The following is a 7,848-nucleotide window of genomic DNA, read 5'->3' on the forward strand; positions in this document are numbered from 1 at the left end:
CTGATGTCTGCGCACATTCTAGTTCTACTAGAGCAAGGGGTCAAATACACTATTCACACCGACGCCTCTTGTGTCATTTTGGGGTGTGTACTTATACATAAGGATAGGGTGATCGCCTATGCCTCACGACAGTTGAGGAAACACGAAGAAAATTACACCACTCATGACCTGGAGTTGGCGGCAGTCATTTTTGCATTAAAGCTTTTGTCACGCCCTAAACTCAGAAATCGGGCTCACGAAACTCCCGATCATCGAATCCGGTGCCGACAGCCTCCGTAGTATAGCATTTTCGGCTCCTAGTGCTCATACGCCAGACTTCGATCTTGGGATTCTACAAGGACTTTTTTTTACATGAATTTGTTTAATAAGAAGCATAACCACAAGGATGCCCAAATCATAAGAACAACATCATCACCACATATCCACGAATGTAATCATTTGAGTACAATACTGAAAAGGAAATACATGCATATAATAAAATCTCTAGAAGCTCTGCCGCACGTTCCTGCTCCAGCTCGACTGCGTCCTATCGTTACCTACACACATCTATTGTGCATAAGCTTATAGAAAGCTTAGAGGGTGGTGTAAGTATGTGTATAAGATAAGTGCCAAGCATTTAATACAATGCCTTAATCATACAATATCGAAATTTACTAGCATGAATCATACGATATCAGAGTAAATAAAAATACTACAAGTCCATAAGAACATCATCAACCTCATCCAGGATATGCGATGAAAAGACATAGCAAGTCAATGTCATATACTGAGAAAGTAATGAAAATTGGCTATGTAATGCGGAAACACAATGAACCAGAAATCAGATATCGAGGATGCAATGAAACATGCAATTCGAGAGAGAGCTACGAATACCATCAGTCTTATCTAGGTCATATAAATGCAGAAATATAGTAACCCAAAATGTCATATGTCATGGATGTAATACGATATGCGGTGCGAATGGAATGACCATGCTGGAGTGTGAAGTCGGGATGATAGTACGTAGTATCGCAGGCTATGGGATCCATCACAAGGGATTTTTATCTAACTAGTCCCATACCTAATTTGGATAGTCAGACTCAATGTGGTAAACTCATGATCTAAGGTTAGTAGCGCGCCCGAACCGAAATCCTGGCCATTGTAAAGGTACACGTAACAAATAGTTGTGCACCACCAGCCCGAGTGGATAGTGAATGAATGAATGAATGAGTATGCAACTCCTGCTCAATAAGTTCACATATCAGTACAGTTCATCTCTGAGATCATCACCGAGGTCTAGTGCACTCCACGCCAGCTTGCCGCTCGATCAAGTGCACAACTAGGTAAGGGGAAGAGACCTCACTATCTGCCTAGCCAGTAGTCAACCAATATCTACCCGACAAGTCGATAACGGACCCATTCACGAGCTGGTCAAACTCAGCCTAGCTATGCCTACTCCCTCAGGCGGGTAAGGCCACACCCCCTCCCAACTGACCACGACACAGCGGGAGATGCGGCCTACTTTTATACAGCCTTATACGCTCATATATATATATATATCCTCTTAGTCTCAACATTGGGGCGTCCTCTGGTACGAAGAGGGTTTAGGAATTTTCACCCAGGGCCATCTATGCAGCTAGATGCAAGAATAGATTTCCAGTATCCCATCTGGCCATCCACGATATGCCTGTGGAGGCTACGACCCTGATGTCACTAGGGCGTACAGTAATCATAACTCACAATGCAAGATGCATGAGTCATACAATCCAGTCATGCATCAATCCTGTGCATACCGTGCGCTCACGTGAGATAACCACCTCTTATCAGAGAGTCTCATAACAATTTGCCCAATGACATATGCAATAGTTAACCACACATCATAACGAACATGCAAATGATGCGTATGGTCATCTATCATGATGCTATACTGTCACATACTCATAATCGGTATCAATAATTGGTATTGATAACCGGCACTGATAATCGGCCTCGATAAGCATAATCGTTAATCAGCCTAACAAAGGGCCGAAGGGAAGGTCACAATGAGGACATTTAACCATCATTCCCATCAATGTGGACATTCAACCAACATTGCTCCCAAGGAGTGGCCCTTATAGGGCCAAACTTATAGTGGGCCTAATCACATGGGCCTCATATATATATATATATATATATATATATATATATATATATATATATATATATATATATATATATATATATATATATATATATATATATATATCGAATAGGTTGCACCAATTGGGCCTTACATACATTGCAATGGGCCATAACCCATGGGCCTTGCATACATCACAATAGGCCTCATAACATGGGCCTCATATATATTAAGGTGGGCCTCAACAACGGGCCTCATACACATCAAGGTGGGCCTCAACAATGGGCCTCATATATATATCAAAGTGGGCCTCTCGAATGGGCCACAAAATATATCAAAGTGGGCTTAATGGATGGGCCACAAAGTACATCACATGGGCCTCAACCCATGGGCCCCAAATACATCACAATGGGCCTTAACCCATGGGCCCCAAATATATCACAATGGGCCCTAACCCATGGGCTCCAAATACATTACATCGGGCCTCATCAAATGATCTGGCAAAGGTATACAATACATGCACCACGACGGACTGCACAAATAGACGGCATATATACAATACATACAACACGATGATGATAAAACAAATACACCGTGGTGCATTCCATGGACGAATAGCAGGGATAAGACATACATCATGGTGGTCCCCACCACTGTCAAAGGCATGGATGGTGCGAATGTACATATGCCATCGAAGTGGGCCCTACTCAGCACCGTCTAAATGAACGGTGGGGATACAAGACACATCAATATGGGCCCCACTTGTCCAGGGCGGGCGAACTACTTGAATAAAACACATATATAATGATGGGGTCCCACAACATGTATGGACAGTGTGGATATAAAATAAATACATCAAGTCGGGTCCCACTCGCACACGTGCCACACGTGTGGGGTGGCCATGCCCTAAACAAATTGACGGGGCTGGATATAGAACACATACATCAAGAGTGGGGTCCACTGGCCATCTAGCAGCCCATCAAATTGGCTGGACAACATAGATAAAACACATACGTCATAGTGGGTCCCACCGTCCAATGGTGTGGATGGTGTGGGTAAAACACATACACCATAGTGGGTCCCACGTGGGGCCCACCATAACGTTTATTTTTCACCCAATCTGTTCATAAGGTCACAAGTCCTTGCTAAAGAGGAAAAACAAATATCAATTGACCCAGAACTTTTAGGATCCTTAAAGGATTTCAATGGTGGACGTTCCTTCTCCACTGATTCTCTGTAGTGTGGTCCACCAGACCATCAAAGTTGTTCCATTTTTTTGTCTCAAGCCTTGAGGTGAGATAGTCAAAAGGATGGACGGTTGGCCAAATGGATGGACGGCTGGATGTAGCGCATCCATCAGCGATGGGTCCTACGTATGTGGCCTACCATACGAATATATATTAAATAATATTAATGTATTATATATAATATAATATAATATATTTTATATACATATTCCAGAATTCACCGTCTAGTTACATGTGGACAGTGCAGATTACGTGATTAAAGGTGGGTCCCATGTAGGAGTGGCCCACCATCAACATTTATTAATATAATATATTATTTTATATGATAATATATCTTATATATATATAAGTGTGTGTGTGTGCGCAAGTACAAAGGGCCAGCGTCCAAACCTCTGGACGCTGGATGGACAGCTTAGATGGAATATGTCCATCAGTAGTGGGTCCCACGTGGGGCCCACCATAACGTTTATCTGCCATCTAACCTGTTAATAAGGTCATGTAGACCCAGGATGCAGAGGAAAAATAATTTTCGTAATGGCCCAAAACTTCTGGGATACCCAAAAGGGTTTTAATGGCAGACGCTCAATCACCTCTGTTTCCCGTGACGTGGGCCACATGAGTGTTGTATACGCCGGATTTTTGGAGGGGGGCCCACTGCCCTAAAGGGGCCTCCAATGTACGGTGTTGATGTCCAACACATATCATAGTGGAGCCCACGGCTGGGACCCCGTTCCCTGCCTCATTCACATCCATGGCAGCATTGTCCTGCGGTGCTAACGTTGCAGCAGCAGGCATTGCTACAAGCTTTATTACTATTTTTTCTGAAAAATGATTTTTTTATGGATTTTCCTAGGTGGGGCTCGCATCAGTAGAATCCGACCTAACCATTGGTCTTTACAACTCAAGACAAGCCAAACAAGCCCAATATTTGACATGTCTCGGTGTGTAGAAAGATCAAAATGAATTTTGATGTTGAAAACCACTGTTTTCCATGCTATGCCCGCTAGAAAGTCGGATTCGCTTCATTTTTCAGCTCAACACCTAAAATGACTCGGGAGATGAGATGGACGGCTTGGATTAGGTCCATGAATTAAGTGGGGCCTGTATGAGTGGTCCACCGAAGAAGCTTAAAAAAATCAAGTTTTGTGTTAGTACGCCCACTGTCTGTTCACTCTCCACACGTCCCACATCCAGCGTCCCTGGACGCTAGATGGTCTGCATACAACATATATTTAAGGTGGGCCCCACCTGCAGACGTGCTGCCTAGGTGGGCCACCAAATGGCTAGATGGTGTGGATAAGACATACATCATGTGGGGTAAATCCGGGTGGGCCACACTGCCACATCATAAAAAAAAAGAAAACAAGGAAAGAGAGAGAGAGAAAGAAAGACAAGAGAGACGGTGATGGAGGGGCTCCGCCACTATGGGCCCCTCGTGATTTCAACACATACATCAAGTGGGTCCCACAACAAGTGGGCCCTTAAAAATTGAAATTAATGGTGGATCACCCACCTATTGCACTCCTCCTTGATCCCTTGGACTCCTAGACTCCTTGCCTTCACTTTTAATGGTGGATGATCAAGTTTTGATGGTGGGGATGAGAGATGAGAGGGTGGGCCACACTTGTTGTTTTAGGAGAGTTTGGGAAGGCTTGGACATTAGAACCTTGTTGCTTGAGAGTGAAGAGAGAGAATGAGAGAGAGAGAGAGGTGTGATGGGTGAAAAGGGATGGGATGATGTGTGATGGGTGATGGGTGGAGTGATGGGGTTGTAAGAAAGGGATGGGTGGAGAGAGAGAGAGTTGACTTTAGGAATGGGTTGTTGTACTTGGGTATGGAGTGTACTTGACATTGATTGATTGATTGATTGATGGGACATGTTGTAAAGATTCCCTTGAAGTTCGCAACGAGCGACATTTTTCTCGAAATGAACATGGGCCCACATCATTTGGCCTGGGTATCAGATCGGTGTGCGAGTCATGGCGTTGGAACCACGGCGACGGCGCGGTCGCTAAGATATAAGTTTCGGGTTAAGTCGACTTTAGTATGTAGGTGTCGGCTTAGGATTGTACGCAAACATTGAAGACAGGTTGAGGGTTGCCGAAATTTGACCGGGAGGACTGCGGAAGCTTATGGAACGGTACGGACTAGGATACGGGTCTTATAACTCTCCCCTCCAAATAAAAATTTCATCCTCGTAATTTACACAATCATCGTAAGCAGACATAACTCATAAAGAAGAAGAAACATCGTATCATCATATAAAATTGGAGACAGTATACAATATACAACATATAATCAATCATCAAAGAGATGGGGATAGCGCTCTTGAATCTCAACCTCGTGCTCCCAAGACGCCTCATCAACATGATGGTGACCCCTAGTGAACTTCAGATCCTTGATTAGAAGCGATTGAAACTAGGATACCTTATAGCCTCAGAGTTTTATCAACGATTAATCTAACAAGACGGTCCTAAGAACTGGTCACGTGAATTGTCGGCAACTCCTTCTGACGACCGAGGGTCCCGTTGGGCTGCATAAAGTCTGCCCTGTGCTTGTTGGAGAGGTGTGTGTCTTCTCTATGGTTGTCGTTGCCACAACTGCTGCTGGGGTCCCGATGGTAGGAGCTTCTGTCGCTGTTGCTGGTGCTGAAGGTGGAGACAGTCCCGCCAACGGTGTCTCGTCGCACCGTAGCCATGGCAGATACTGGTGAACTACCTCGGATATAGTGCAAGGGGTGCTGCCGATACTCAGATGGTTGGGCGATTCCTGTGCCTCTTCAGCAGTCAACGCTGCTGCTGCTGGGAGTTGCCGAAGGGAGCCTACCTCTTTCGGTCTCTTCTTTGGTCACAATCCCTCTGCGAACTGACCCACTTGGCCTCATAAATCTGGGCCCTCCATACTACCTCCTCAAAAGTCGAGAGCTCATGCTCAACAACACGGCCTCGGAGACCGTAATGTAAGCCGTTCTCGAAATTGAGGGCCTTCCACCCCTCATCATCGACTAAATACGGCGTAAACCTCGATACCGCCATACAACGAGCTGCGTACTGTGCCACAGACAGCCTCCCTGCACCAAGGTCTCGAACTCTAGTGCTCTCTAACGACGAATGTGATTAGGGAAGTACTGCTGCTCAAATCGATCAATGAAATCCTCCCATGTCCAGACATAATCAGGTCCTATAACATGGGTAACGGAGGTCCACAGGTGCTTGGCCTCACCCTGGAGAAGAAATACAGCTAACCGGACTCGCTGCTAGGTCATACATGCCATAGTATCAAAAATCTTCTCCACATCGAAGTGCCACCTCTCGGTTGTAGTCGAATCTGATTCACTCTGGAAGCTCGTAGGATCGAGTTGTCGGAACTCTCGAAGAAGCGCACTAGCGTGCTCCTGCTTTGCTTGGGCTGGTGAAACAACAGGATGCCTGCCCTGTCCCTGAAGCATAGCTGTCATAGTTTGCAACATCTGCTGTAACTGGGAGGCACTCACCGATACGTTCGGATCCGCACCGGTCTCGGGTGGAAGAACGACATCCTCAGGTTGGGGAGCAGAGATCTCTAGGGGTGGAACGGGAGTTGCTTGCGTCGCTCTCCTGGGCGGCATGTCCTATATGAAGGAATAAAGGCGCCTATTATCTGTAAATACTCTCGAATATACACATGGTGGTGAGCTCCATCAGAAAGTCTCTAAGTTATTCGAACTCGGGGACCTAATCATTCTAAGTTCTCAACAATCATAGAGTGTAGGGTAGTTATCAGCAGATATGTGATGTTATCCTCAGGTATTCCCAAGTTATGCTCTGATACCAACTTCTGTCACACCCCAAACTCGAAAATCGGGATCACGAAACTCCCGATTGCTGAATCTGGTGCCGACAGCCTCCGTAGTACCCCATTCTCGTCTCCTAACACCCATACACCAGACTTCAATCTTGGGATTCTATAAAGAGAATTTTTTTACATGAATTTGTTTCATAAGAAGCATAACCACAAGGATACCCAAATCATAAGAACAATAACATCACCACATATCCACTAATATAATCATTTGAGTACAATACTGAAAAGGAAATACATGCATATAATAAAATCTCCAGAAGCTCTGCCGCACGTTCCTGCCCCAGCTCGACTGCGTCCTATCATTACCTACACGCATCTATCGTGCATAAGCTTATAGAAAGCTTAGAGGGTGGTGTAAGTATGTGCACAAGATAAGTGCCAAGCATTCAATACAATGCCTTAATCACACAATATCAAAATTTACTAGCATGAATCATACGATATCAGAGTAAATGGAAATACTGCAAATCCATAAGAACATCATCAACCTCATCCAGGATATGTGATGAAAAGACATAGCAAGTCAATGTCATATACTGAGAAAGTAATGTAAATTAGCTATGTAATGCGGAAACATAATGAACTAGAAATCAGATATCGAGGATGCAATGAAATATGCAATTCGAGAGAGAGCTACGAATATCATCAGCCTTATCTAGG

Source organism: Magnolia sinica, chromosome 10 (genome assembly GCF_029962835.1).
Source record: "Magnolia sinica isolate HGM2019 chromosome 10, MsV1, whole genome shotgun sequence".
Lineage (NCBI taxonomy): Eukaryota > Viridiplantae > Streptophyta > Magnoliopsida > Magnoliales > Magnoliaceae > Magnolia > Magnolia sinica.